Raw genomic sequence first — 14,060 nt, forward strand, 5'->3', positions numbered from 1 at the left:
AATGCAAGAGGGTCCTTTCTGAACCTCCTGACTCAGCGGGAGGGTCTCCCTGACAGTTTTGTCTGACCCTGTCCCCTAGGCAGTAAATAGTCAAGTGTACCTTGCCATCAAATCTTGTTAAACCACTGTCACATCTACTGTCAAACTTTGTTAAATTGATGTTTTATATCAATGAACATCTTGCTGTTTCTGTCTTACAAGTGAGGTGCGTCGCTTGTTCCCACAGCAGTCAGGGATGAAACAATATCTTCTTAACTAGCTACTTAAGATTAGTCCTCAGTCTCAAAAGCCTGAGTTACTTCTCTCACGTTCTCTCAGTGGTGTTGAAAATGTTTTACTTGCAAGGAAAGTCATTTGTTACACAGAACATGGTTTTAAGGATCTTATGTTCAAAAGCAAATGTGGACTTTTTATTCATAAATAACAACATTCTTCAGCTTCCCACTGGGGAATGATAGCAATAATACCATGATTATTCAAGAAACGGAAGACTGAAGTTATTTAATTAAACTGAGAACATCATAATAACATAATCAACAATGTGACAATAACCCAGACACAGTGCTGCTCTAGAAATGTAGAAGTACTGGATTAGGAACTACAAGGAAACAACTAAAGAGCTTACAGCTACACTGTCTCTTCTCCAGTTCTCAAACTGGAAGTGGTCTCTGCGCTCACACACCTTCTTTAGAAATGCCTTTTAAGTGAAATCTAATACAATTACATCCTGGGATAACTCTTCTTCCTGCATAGAGGCCATATACTGTTTATAGTGTGACTGCCAGATAAAGCTCCTTTTATCTCTGAGCGTGTATGGTTACTGAAACTGTAAAAAACCTGATGAAGCAGAACCTTTAGAGATTGCTAAAGGAAAAAGCAAGATTTTTTTTCCATTCACAAAGACCCTAAGGAAGGGGAGGTAGTGCCCTTCTGCCATATGAGAATATTAGACACTAAGATCTGTAATTTCAAAAGCACTGAGCATTTTTTATTATTTTTATGTAGAGCCTTTAGAATGCCCACTCAGCCCTACAGGCCACTTATGCATCATGACTTTAAAATAAATAAACATCACCCAGGATGTGTTCTCTTTACTCCAGGAACACAATTACTTCAGCTAGCTTTTTTTCTGTGTTGAACTACTGTTGTATTAACTACACAGAGGTTGTACGTGTAGAGGTAGCCCTATTGAGATGGGACTGACGAAGTGCCACCTAACCGTTGCTGGCTTTCTGTTCCAAGTTTTCAGAACTGAGCGCTAACAGCATCAAGTAGGTCCCCTGCTCTCATGTTGATATGCCAAGTGCAGGCTGCTGTCTCCAGGTTCTACCAGGTATTCTAGCACAGCCAGGACAGTGGGGCGGGGGGGGGGGGGGGGGGGGGTTGCAAGATAAACAAGCTACCTCTACCGAGTCGAAGGCTTCAGGGGACTTATAAAACCCAGTCTTCTAGTTGGCCTTTTTTCATTTCCTCAGCTTCCTATTTAACTCACTGCACTGCTTTAGTAATAATGTAAACTAACCCAGGCTCACTGACATTTACTGCTCTGGTTCACATTCCAGCCAGAAGTTCATCCCAGGTCTGCATCACTTTGTTTCCAAAACTCTGAACTCGAGAGATTCCACAACCATCCATGGGCCCAAACGGCTGCAGAGGTTTTCCGGCTGAGGGGGCTGCAGCACCGCTCGCCGGAGTGTGCCCGGGAGCGGCCGGGAGGGACCGGGCGGCTGCGGCCGGCGGCGGCAGCGCAGGCTTCGCGGGCGTCTGTCGCTGTGCGGGAGGTGACTGGGACCGCGGCATCCGCGGGCCGGCTGCCGAGCGGGCCGGCTACCGAGCGGGCCGCGCCGGTCAGCCCCGTGCAGAGGCCCGCCGCGCGTGCCGGGAGCGCGAGGGCAAGGGGCAGCGGCGGGCGTGGTGCGGGCCGCGGGGAGGGGCGCCGGGCCCGCCGTTGGGCGCTGTCTGGAGGGGGTCACTTGGAATGCCTTCACGGTTCCCTGACGCCCCTTGCCCGCCGGCCGGGGCCGGCTGCTGCCGGGCTGGCTTCGGCTTGCGAGTGCCGAGCGTTCCTGGCTGCGCGCCGCCGCGTCCGCCTCCCCTGCAGCACCGACAGCTGCTGCTGCCCGTACCGTTAAGAAAAAGTTGATTCATTGTGTTCCTTAACTGCTAATAGCTCCAGTTAAATTGCTCAACGTCAGTCTTGTGGCATGTGCATGCCTGCTAATTCTTGGTAGAAATCAACGTTCTGCAAATTAAAAAAAATCAGGCAACCAATTCTGTTCGCTTCCCCAGCTAAATTAATTGATTTTTTTGAAAGTTTTCTTTCGGTAGTATTTTGGTGGGTTTAGTCCATTTTAGTACTACTAATTCTAAATTTTACTTCAAAGGAAACTTTTTACACGAACAGTTCTTATAAATTACTTAGTGGAAAAAATTCTTGCAGTCATATACTGATATTTTTCCAATGAAAATAGGTTCCACACGTTGAAGTCACTGACAATACACAGCACAGCAAACATTTAAACATCCATTCCCCACATCCTAGAGAGGATGGACAGTGCCTATCCAAAAGAAATGCATTCTAGAGCATTTCTAAAAACAAAAAAGGAGATCAGAAATGTTACTGACCTTAGACTTTACTAGGAATCTGTCATGGGTGGTGAAAGTATTTTATCCCAAACTTTAAAAAAAAAACCAAGACGGAAGAGCCCCAAACACACAGATCAAAGCCACTGTAGTTTGCTATTTAAGTGGAGGATAAAAAACTATAAACATAATGATTACACTACAAAGGTTACCTCATGACACATATAAGAAATGTAAAACACACAGAGTCTCTACACAAGATTTTTAAGTAAACTCCCAACTTTCCTTAAATTTGCCTGTCCTATAAAAACAAGGGAATGCATGTACTGTTTACTTAGTTACATAATTGTCTAAGTCTTGGAAGTATGAGCACTATGAAAAGGCAATAATCAGGGGTTTTTTTCACATTAATTCAAATTCGGGTCTAAATCTTGGAGTGCAGTAAGCTATAAAGTCTAAACACTTCTGATAGATATGAAATGTAGTTGTAGTAGAGACTGAGATTTTCTAAAGAATTTAGATGCTGAATACCCTTTTAATAAATAGAAAACAAAGCAACTTAACATTTGTACATCACTTCATTAAGCCAGGAAGCTAGAAACTAGAAGTTTTTGCTGCATGGCATGAGACAGTAGCATCTTGTAAGTGAAGTGAATACTAATGTTGTCCATGTTCTGATGGACACACTAAGTTAAACCCCTCCTAACAAAACAAAATTTCAAGTTAGTAACACCTACTAGGCTCTATCAAAAGGCAGAACCGACAGACTCACCTGTACAAGGTTTAGGTCTCCACACAAAATGGCGTGGGGTGGGGAAAGGGTGGTGTTTGGTGGTGTTTGTTTAGGGAGTGAGGAGAGGTGCAAAAAAAGAAACAGACATGACGGGGTATCTGTTGTCTATATAAGGGTATTTGGTGAACAAAGCCTGCCTTTACACATTTTCCAAACAAACAACATTGTGCTTTCAATAAGCTTAAAGTTAAGAGAGGCAAGACTGAATTATGAGCTCAGTCATCAGTTAATGTTGGCATTCATCAGCCTGTGGCATCCCGAGATGTACCTGATCTAACAGCTCACAGACCCTGTAAGAGGAAGCTGACAAACCTTTTCCCCTATTTTTCACTCTCCAGCCTTCCAATTAGAAGTTGTCAATGCCCATACTTTTTACTTTGCACAAACTCCTGTGTTCTCTGGGTTCCTCTGTGAGCACATGCAATGTGTCAACTTGCCAGAAAACAAGTCTACCAGGAAAAAGAAGGCTGTCTTCTCTGATAGATTAATGAACCGAACTGACTCACAGAATTGTCTGATGAGTGCCAGAGAGAAGACAAGGGAGTGTGCCAGGAGCTGTGGATGGGGGAGGGAGACCTCAGGTATGAGAAGGGAACAGAGAAGGACAATACAGGAACAAAAATTCTCCCTTGCTACGGCGGCAAGCTGTTCACTCCATTTTTCTTGAAAATAACCTGATAGTTACAAACTAGGAAAAAAAGAGTGATTTTATTTTTGGTATTAACATTACAAAAAGCTATAAAAAGTGGAAGAAAAATTAGCAAACTTCATTTTAATTACAGAAAGACATCTAAGGGTAAAGCCTGACATCCAGATTTTGAAGCAGTGTGTGTAACCTCAGTGCTTGATATTTCTCTCCTTGCTATTTCCAGTCACTTGTTCACATTCTCACTCTCTGCATTGTATTTCTTCATTATTCCAGGTGTCACATCACTACAGTAAACCAGACTGGAAAGCTGATGCAGCTGGAAAGATATTTTTTGGTGCTCTAGTATCTTTTCTTTTTCAGATATATTTCAGCACTCAGCCATACAAAGGTCTGGTTTAGTGCTTGTGGTAGGGGCAGGAAGCAGCTAAATATGTTAATTTCAGCAACTCAACATCAATTCACGGACTTAATTGCCATCTCACCTGAGTCAGAAAAACTTGTAATAACTGCTGAATATACTGATGCCATTTTTCAACTTGAGTAACTCAACTCCGAAACTCAAGCAACTACTTAAGATCCCCAGGATAATAAGCACCTGGGATCCCCATGATGCTGCTGAGAGTTCTGTGATTTGCTATGTTTGAGTTTTTGTGGAATTGTAGTCGCTACTAAAGAGAAGTTCCTCCAAGTGCTGTCAATTTAACATGCAGAGCATTGCAATATATTCTTCTGCATACTCACTAGTGCAATATAATCTTTGTGAAAGACAAATTTTGAAGTTTGAAATACTTACTCAAGCTCTGTATCAACCTCACTGAAACTACTGCCAAAGGTTTGCTTGCTATGGCTGCTCATTTTGCAATAGACTGTATCAACACATGCTTTCTAAAGCGTATTGAATAGCTACAGGAAAATAAGCTTCAACTGCTGACAATCAAGTGCCAAAGTAAAGTTATGATCTCAGCATGAAACCTACCACTTGCCCATCTCTTTGGACACACATCTCAGGAACCAATACCTTAGTTACAGGTTCATTGGTATGCTGGAACTGGAATTAGGCACTGAGACTCTCAGTTAAAAAATGCTGATTTTCTATTTTATTGGAAAATAAACTTCTCTGTCATACTTCCCCTTCTTTGTCCACAGAAAACAAATATGAACAAAGCATACATGTAACTTTCACAATGTTGCTCCAGACAGCTGACATTTTCGTAGCCTTGTCTTCCATTTGCTTTCAAAACTTAGTGTGTATTGGTTACATTTTTCCTAAGCTAGCTGTTAAAAAAACAAACAAACATACAAAGTCCTTACTAACCAATGGATTGTGAGAGAAATCTAGGGATTTCAGATGACTAAAATTTTTCAGATTATCTTATAAATGAGCAATTTTCTTACATGTTTTCCAGAAAGGTGCAAGGATTGAGCATCACCTACAGCAGAGCAAAAGGGCAGGCAGGGTAGGGGCCTGCCTGGGAAGGGAATCTTATGAGAAGACATAACCTCAGCATATTTATAAAAAAGGCAGGTAATAGCTTCTATACATTTTAATACTTAATATGGTTAATGCAAAATACAGAATGAAGCTATTCTTAAGTATCTCAAGAACTAAGACATCATTTTTAGTACTAAACAAAAATAGGAAATGGGTTTCTTGTTGCTACTTCAGGGGGGTTTCTTGATAGTTTGGTTTTGGGTTTTTTATGGTAGAACTTGTAATAGCAACTATTTGGTAACGATTGCAAAAGGATGCTAGAAAGAAGTATGACATCTTTCAAATATCATTTAATATCAAGCCTGCAGCTGCTCAAAATCCTGCATACTCACTGTCCAGGAAAAAATAACCTCTGTGCTTCCAACTTTTCCCTGAAAACAAGTATTTTCAGCAGGTGCATGTTACACAAATTAAATCACTATCGTCTTGTCTATGGGGAGAACACACCTGACCTGTGTACCTACTATCTTCCTTAGGACAGAAGCTATGGAACAAAAAAACCTCAGTTTCTAAATATATGAGGGTTTTGACCACAACCAACCTTTTAGATTTGTCTTATGAACCTGCAATAATCAAGGCTTTTTTGGGTTTGTTTGTTTGTTTGTTTGAGTTTTTTTGTTTGTTTTTGTTGTTGTTGTTGTTGTTTAATTTAAAGGTAATCTATGAAAGAGAAAATGGGTTGTGTGTTCTCTGGTAACACTGGGTCTATCTCTGCTCAAATCTATGACATTATTTCTGTAGAAATAATTACAAAGGAAAGGTACTTAATATAGTGCAGGAGCCATCCGAAGTAAGATCTATCCAGAACGCAAGAAACAAAGTATGTATTTCAAAATTGGGAGCTCCTACTCTGTCTCTCTCTGTATCCATCACTACCTATACTCCTCCCATGATTTAACTCAACATATAACATCTTTTCTGAAACATTTATAAGCCTTAATGGGCTTTGTTTCCATATCTAGGAATGCTATTCCCAAGAACCTTGGGGTGTTTGAGCATTACATCCATTTTAAAAACCTTAGGTTTTCAGGGACCAGATTATAAAAAACAATTTGTATTTCATGTTACTCAAAGTTCAAGAAACAATGAAATAGAACATATTTAAACACTGAACTATGTCAATGGCACATCTAAATCAAGTTAGCTCTTATTGGGACTCTGGCAGTGACTCTGTCAGCTTGTGTGGAATAATGGACAACAAAACCGGAATTGTGCAATAGCTTTTTGCTGGGTCAGTGACTGGAACTGGTGTACTGCAAGAACTGATGAGTGCCAGAGATGATTCAAAGTAGGAAGATATAGCAGTGGAAGGGAAGAAAAGAGAAAGAAGAGCATTAAGGAAAGATGAAAATTAAGACAAGGCACCCCCATATGTCATCTATCTATTAATTAATCAGAAGCATATTAAGAAAACATATAATTTCAGAGACTGTCTCTCTCTTGCAGTACCTCTGTGTATACACGTACATCCGAACGAGTCACACGTTCTGATTTTGTAAAGGTTTACATCCCCTGAGCACGCAAATAAGCCACTGAAGGGCAAGATGACAAGAGACTCAGCCAGCCAGCAAACTACAGCCGTTCCAGCGCACAGCACTTGAAAAACAGCCGGTGTTCCTGCGGCGCGGCGGCTGCGGTTTGTGCCGGTGGCCCCGGGCCAAGGGGACCGTGCCCGCGGCAGCGCGCTGGGCCCGCCAAGCCTCCCACCGGCGCCTGCGGGGAGCAGGGGGCGGCGGGGCTGAAGCCCCGAGTCGGGTGCTCTTCTGACATGAACCACCGTGAAGCCATTTTCTCCTGAACGTATGAATCCATCAAGGGAGAAGTGACACCGGTTCGCACTCGGCCGCACTACAGCGGCGCTTGTCTCTCGGGCCTGCGGCGAGCGGGAGTGCGGAGGCAGTCGTGTCACCGGCAGCTCCCCCTGACAGCGAGGGCGGTGTTAAGGGCTGCCCCCCGCCGCGGGGCAACCGACCGTGCCTGGCCCGCCGGCACCGCCGCTCACACGGCGTAAGGCCGGCCGCCGCCCCGGGCAGGCCCCCCGGCCCCGCTGCTCTGCGGCCAACCGGGGCCCGCCAGGGCGGGGCCGGCGCCCGCCACCGCCTCAGCGCGGAGGGCGGGCGGACGGGCCCGGCTGCGGCTGTCGCCACCGTTGGGCTGTCGCTAGGGCTGCCGCTTTCTGCGCCGCCGCTACCTTCGCCCCGCTGCGAGAGCGGAGCGGGGCAGCTGCCCGGGGCCTGCGCCGAGTGCGCGGGGGCGGGAGAAGCGCCGCCGGGCCCGGAGTCGCGCGGGGGAGCGCAGCGGCCGCAGCCGCCGGGGCGGGGCAGCGGGCGGACGGTTGAAGTCCCGAGCGCCTCAGCGAGAGCAGGGCCTGCGGCGGCGGAGCCGGAGCACTGGTGCTGCCCGTAAGAACAGAGCGGCGGGGCGCGGGGGCCGAGCCGCCACCCCGGGGAGCGGTCACGGGAGGGGAGGGGCAGGGAGGGTGACTCAGGCCGCCTGTAGGTGTCCCGGCGCGGCCCGCCCCGCTGTGGCGGCCCGCGGGTGCCCCGCTCGCAGCGGAGGGGACCGGGTGGCCCCTACAGGGCCCTGCCGGCCTGGACTGCTCGTCAGCCTGAGGGGGCCGTGCCGCCTGCCGGGGCGTGGAGTGGCCGCGGGCGCCTGCTCCGTCACCGTGGGCGCGCTGGCGTTAGGCGAGCTCGTTTGCCGCCCTCTGTGATCTATTAACTTGAAGTATTTTAGTTGTTGGTTATGTAAAAGTACATTCTGGGAAAGTGCATAGACAGGGAAATGCATTTTAACTTGCTGGGCTTCCTTAATGTGTTTACTTGGCGTAGGCAGGTTCTGAGCTGTGGCTGTTTATGGGCTGTGAGCAGGACCGGGCCCTTTTACCGCCTGTCGTTTTACAACGGCGCGGTCACACTCGGGTGTGACACAGTGCGCCGCAGGGTCCTCCGAACGGGGCTTACACATGGGTGTAAGAGCTCCACAGGGTCCTCCGAACGGGGCTTACACATGGGTGTAACACAGTGCTCCGCAGGGTCCTCTGAACTGTCACCACGGGCTGTACTAAGGAAGAGGAGCATGTGACCATCTTTAGCCACAAAAATGTCTTGTCTTTTTACCTGCCTGTACTGCCTTTGTAAAAAATGGATATGAAGACAAACTCTATAGTGTTGATTATCTACCTCGTTTTATTTCTGTTCATATCTCTAATAAATACATACTTGATAAGAGGTATGGTGACCAGGCAGGAACTGGCAGAACATAACAGCAGCAATCGCGTCCTTGTGCGAGTTTTCAGGGTTTGTACTTGTGATGATAACTTTTAGTAAACTAATGTAATTAATATAAAACATTTCTGAATTCTGATGAAGCATGAAAAACTAGTAAATCTGTTACCTTCATATTCATTACTAATCTGCTTTTTACAATCTCTTCTTCAGATGGCAGCAGATAACATGTCATCCCTGTTGTGTACTGGAACTGTCGGAGTTGCCTTACCTTTAATCTCATTGCAGGTACTGGATGACATACCATTTTGTTTGTAATAAATCTTTGTATGTCAGATCATTATTATTTGTGTATTTCCAGCGTATATCTGTGATAAAATCCCCATGTTTTTCATTCACAGTTAGAAGGCCAACCTTGTCTTTGTTCGGGTACTCACCATTAAACTTCCTTGGGCACACATGGTGACTGTCACTTCTTGCATTTCTGTTTTTTTTTTAAGCTGTTGCTCTAGATTGCTGGTTCCCTGGAGCCAAATAAGGGAGCCCTTCTAATGACCTCAGTAAATTTCTGGGTAAGTGTTCATTTATGAAATGTGTATATATATAAATATGGTACAAATATGGGCCAACTCCCTAACCTTAAGAGACTTCCATAGGATGTTTGACAGAGAGCTGCAACATTGTTGTCATGTACTTGCAACTAGTGAATCTAGAACTTTTGGAAGTAACTGGTTTCCAGAAGAGGGTAGTGTTTTATCAGAAATTCCATTGCTTCACTGCAGAATGCAGCTCAGCTGGGCATGCAGCTGACTCCCAGGGGAATCCCTGCAAGTTTCATGGAATTCTGCTGATTCTACTTCCCCTTTAGCCAGGGGTTTGGACTACTTAGCATTCCGTATTTCTTAGCATTCCCTGTCCCTACTTAATATTCCTTTCATAACTGGTTAGTTGAAGTACTCCGGTAAAGGAGCTACTTTGAAATGTTTGCCAGCTATGTGTGGCTCAGAGTAGAAATCTGGGATGTATAGCTTTTTTGCCAATGTGATACCTTCAAGTAGTTTGAGAGTTATTCTTAAATCAGTATTTGATTATGTTATCATCTTTCATTCAATCAAAGTTTTTTCACTACAACCCATCACAACAGGTTTGGTCCTTATACATTCAGAGAAGCCGGAATGATAACGTGCTTTCAAAGTAATACTCCCATTAATTTTTGTACTCCAGTCAAAATATGTTATCTTCAACCTGATTTTTAAGCAATCTAAACATATTCATCTTCACATTGACTACAAATTCGGTTCTTCTCAGAAGGGTGTATTATCTTGTAAGATACTTAGCATTTTCTTTCATGACAGATTCAGTTCACTGTGTAAGTTTCTTTAAGGAAATCAGTTTTGTTAGTTTGGACTTTCATCTCTAACTTCAAGACAGCAAAAAGTTTCAGGGTTTTGCAACCATCTGAATAGACATTGTTCTTAAGTCTAACAGCTTAGTAGGTTTGTAGCTTAGCTAGTAGATTTTTAGTTCTGGGTCACATAAATCCATGAGATTATGTAAAGCTTGGCATTGAAACGTGTGTGCTTCCAAGAGACATGATGAGTTCATCCAATAGCTCACCACTACTGAAACTCTCCTTGTCATCCCCATTGCTGATCATACAATTCTTTCTTCTCATTTGTGCAAGCTGTGGCACTGGCTAAATCTTTTTCTGAACAAATTCTACTCCTTAGGACTGTCTGCTTCCTCTTTTCCCTATGCAGAAATGGCCTGAGAGAACTGTAAGTATATGTCTGCACCATTCTGTCAGATTTTAGAAAGAATATCTGAGATTTGGAAGACTGGTGCAAAGAGTGGAGAATTACTTGTTTTCGTATTCGTCACTCCCAGAGTAGTTCCACACCTCATGCACTTACAGATGTGTTTTTCTTCTTGCACATTCCAAAAACCTCTGCTTTGCTAAATAATCCATTAATGTCAATAGGAGAGCAGTACTGCTTACCAGCTGGTGACTAATTTGCCTATGTAAAATGAGCTCCTAATAGATCTTCCAAAGGACAGAAAAAAATACCTAATCTATGAAAATCTTCTTGGTAGGCATAGCACTGAAGATACCAGATGGGTAGGAGTTGCATTTATTATTTACTTGTTTCTATAAATGTCAGTAATTGCTTCATTAATGTATTTTCAGAATAAGTATGGAGGAAAAAAAAATTTTTAAATTCAGATCAATCCATTATGGTGAAGTTAAAAGAAACAGCTGAGCCAATCTAGTAACCGCAGCTTCTGGAAAGGGGTGTCCTTGTTCCTTGTGCTGCTTCCAGCTACACAGTTCCATCCACTCCTTTTTACCAGCTTTACTGTTTGCTGGAGCTTTCTGTGATTGATCCAACTTCTTAATGCAGCACAAGGCTGTCTACCCAGCTAGAGCCAGGGTAACTCAAGTACCACTGAGTGTACAGCAGGAGCAAGACAGCCATTCACCAGTGGTAAGACTTTAGATCTGCTGACTTTGCCTTATATGAGTTCAGTCTGATTTCTAGGATCGAGGATTTTCCTAGACCACTGTGGCTCTGCAAAGGCATATGACAAGATCATTTTAGTATGTAGCCACATAAATCTTTGTCCTGGGTTCAGTTGCTTGCAATAAGGACTGTATTCTCAGTGCACTATTTTGCAAACAAATAGATGGAGGAGTGTGTGGATAGGTGTGGTTCTGTCATATTTCCCACATCATGATACAAAAAGTCTCTTTTTTGACTCACGGTTCCTCATTAGGTCCCTGCTGAGTGATGTTCTGGGACAAAATACAGCCTTAATCTTATACCTGCATGGGTAACTCCTGGCTTTACCAGCATAGTAAATAATGATTGATGTTAGAAGGAAGTAGAACCCATAAACTGGTTTGGATTGATCTGGGATTAGGGTATACTGGATAATACTGATTTACTTTTGTATTTTTAATAGAAAATACAGTGTTGTATAATTTTATTGTGGACAAATTCTGTAGCATGTTTCTAATTTTATTAGTCTTTGAAAAGTTAATTATTGTGAACAATACTAGGTTATTTTAATTTATGTCAAAATATTTATGCCCAAGAGGAGATTATTTTAATTATAACTATTTGCAGATAAGATGTTGTAATGTGATATTCTGATAGGTGTAAGTAAACGCCTCCCATTCTGATACATTAACATATAAAAAAAGGCATCCCTTTTTCCTCAAAGGAGGTAAAACCCCAGTGGTAAGAAAAAGAGTAGGATAAGTCTGGGTTAGAATTCTTTCTTCCAGCACTGCATCAAGAAACAAAATCTTGGGGCTACAGTGTTAAGGAATTTAGAGCAAAAGAGCAAGTGGAGTTCAGCAAAAGAAACAGTCTGTAGCTCTAAATGTTGTCAAAATTCATTTTTTAAAAGCCAAATGTTTGGATTTTTTTTAAAAAGGGTGATCAAGATACTAGAAGTAAAGTTTAGTCATATTGAGCAAAGCCTTATTATTGGCCAGAACAGGGGAAACTGGAAAATGAAGTCCAAAATCAAGGCAAAGACATCTATAGAAGAATTCTTGACAACAAAGGCAAGAAAGTTTAAACTCTCTCATCTGTGCTGTTGGTGTTACTTTTTGTGCAGTCTGTGGAACTAGCTGGAAGCATCTTCCCTTCAGCCCTTCAGTTATGGTGTTTGAAGCATTCCAAGACATGGCTGAATTTCCAGACAGATGAAACAGAAATAACAGAAGTGATACTAAGCATGGATTAAACATACTTGCTCTTGATACGATGTTCATGTACTGTATCTCATTTCTTTCTGGATCCTGGTGGCTCTTGGATCTCATCTGGGTAAGTGAACTGTTAGGTGTTAACTTTATTAATTCAAATACACATTCTTACGACACTGAAAGGTGAAAGGTGTACCATATAAAATATGAAAATATGAACCATAATGAAATATAAATATACCACTTTGCTATCTGTAGTTTTTCTAGTTATCATTTTGGAGTTCTATCATCAATCACTTAATACTATGCTCCAATGACTGTCATCATTACCATGTTTTTCTATCCTTGACCTTTTATTGATTTCTTTTGCTTTAATTCATCAGCAAGAACTAAATGTTTTATAAGTGTTCAATTTTGTAGATGAAGCAGATGAGTTCTTTTGGAATACTAACCTATTCCAAAAAGCCAGCTGCTGAAATACAGCATCTTCTCCAGTTGATACTCATGGTAGACCATCCTCTGTGTCATATGTACTGTCCCTGTGTATTTACATTGTATAGAAAATCAAGAAATACACACATGTCCCACTTGCATTCATTCCAGTGGAAAAATTACAAACTGCTAACCATTGTATATTTCAGGAATGCATCCTCAGCAGATAGCAGGGTATGACATAATTACTTTTTTTTGTGATCTGGGTATGTTTCTTTTTCAATTAGTAATTAAAGCATGAGTTTTGAAAGGCTGTTTTAATTGACTCTGATATGCTTCTTTACATGTGTGTTGTTATGAAATCTAAGAATGTTTAAGCTCTATGGCAGTTCAAAATATATGTACACTAAGACAGAAAGATATATTTAAGATTTTTTAAGAAAACTGATATAACAGATGTGAATCAAGTGTAATACTGTTGCTTTTGGCCACAGTACATTTTTAGTCTCTAGTTCTGTGATTTTATGAGAATTTTTTAGCTGAAACTGAGATTAAGAACTATTTCCATCAGGCACATGATACATTTCTCAACCTGGAGGAAGGATAATCTTCAGGTTTTTAAATCATTTAAGTATGGTGGGAGCAGTTGCCTCCATGAGAACACTTTACATTCAGAGAAGGTACAGTGCTGTAATCTGTAATTCATGTGTATATGAATGCATTTTAGTTCAGTGCTGGGGGACTTTATGCTTGATACTTTATAGTGAGACAGTGTGCTCCAGACTTCACTGTTCAAGCTAGGCTGAGAAAGAGCATAACAACTGTTCAAGACTAAGGAGACTGTTGTGTTTAAGCATGTGTGATATTGCTCTTGATACATGTTTAAGCAATATATATCCATTCCAGTCCAAATTGTTATATGAGTGACTGCAATCATCACTAGAACAAAAGATTCCCAAACCATACTTGATGATGCACCCACAAATCTTGCTCTATCAAGAACTTGTACGCCACTAGACAATCCAGCAGTGATCATATCATGGTAACTATAGTTTCTAAGGCTGCTCTTACTAATGTAACAGAGCAAAGTGACTATAACACAGGTGAGCATTTGGGACTCCAAAAAACCATGACTACTTTTTCTTTCATTTTCAAAACCTTACAGAAAG

The 14,060-nt window shown here is 42.4% G+C and overlaps 1 protein-coding gene across 1 annotated transcript in view; it reads left to right on the top strand.

The window, feature by feature from the left end:
• Positions 1–1,814: 1,814 nt before the first annotated feature.
• SLC9A3 (solute carrier family 9 member A3) overlaps positions 1,815–14,060 on the top strand; it is a 101,143-nt gene continuing 88,897 nt past the window's right edge. Inside the window, exons 1-4 of the mRNA XM_080380639.1 lie at positions 1,815–7,919; positions 8,958–9,032; positions 9,245–9,316; positions 12,372–12,580. The gene's annotated coding sequence lies outside the window, so the exon portion shown is untranslated. The remainder of the gene's footprint in view (positions 7,920–8,957; positions 9,033–9,244; positions 9,317–12,371; positions 12,581–14,060) is intronic.

The sequence above is a fragment of the Falco punctatus genome (assembly GCF_963210335.1).
Source record: "Falco punctatus genome assembly, chromosome: 3".
In the NCBI taxonomy this organism is placed as follows: domain Eukaryota; kingdom Metazoa; phylum Chordata; class Aves; order Falconiformes; family Falconidae; genus Falco; species Falco punctatus.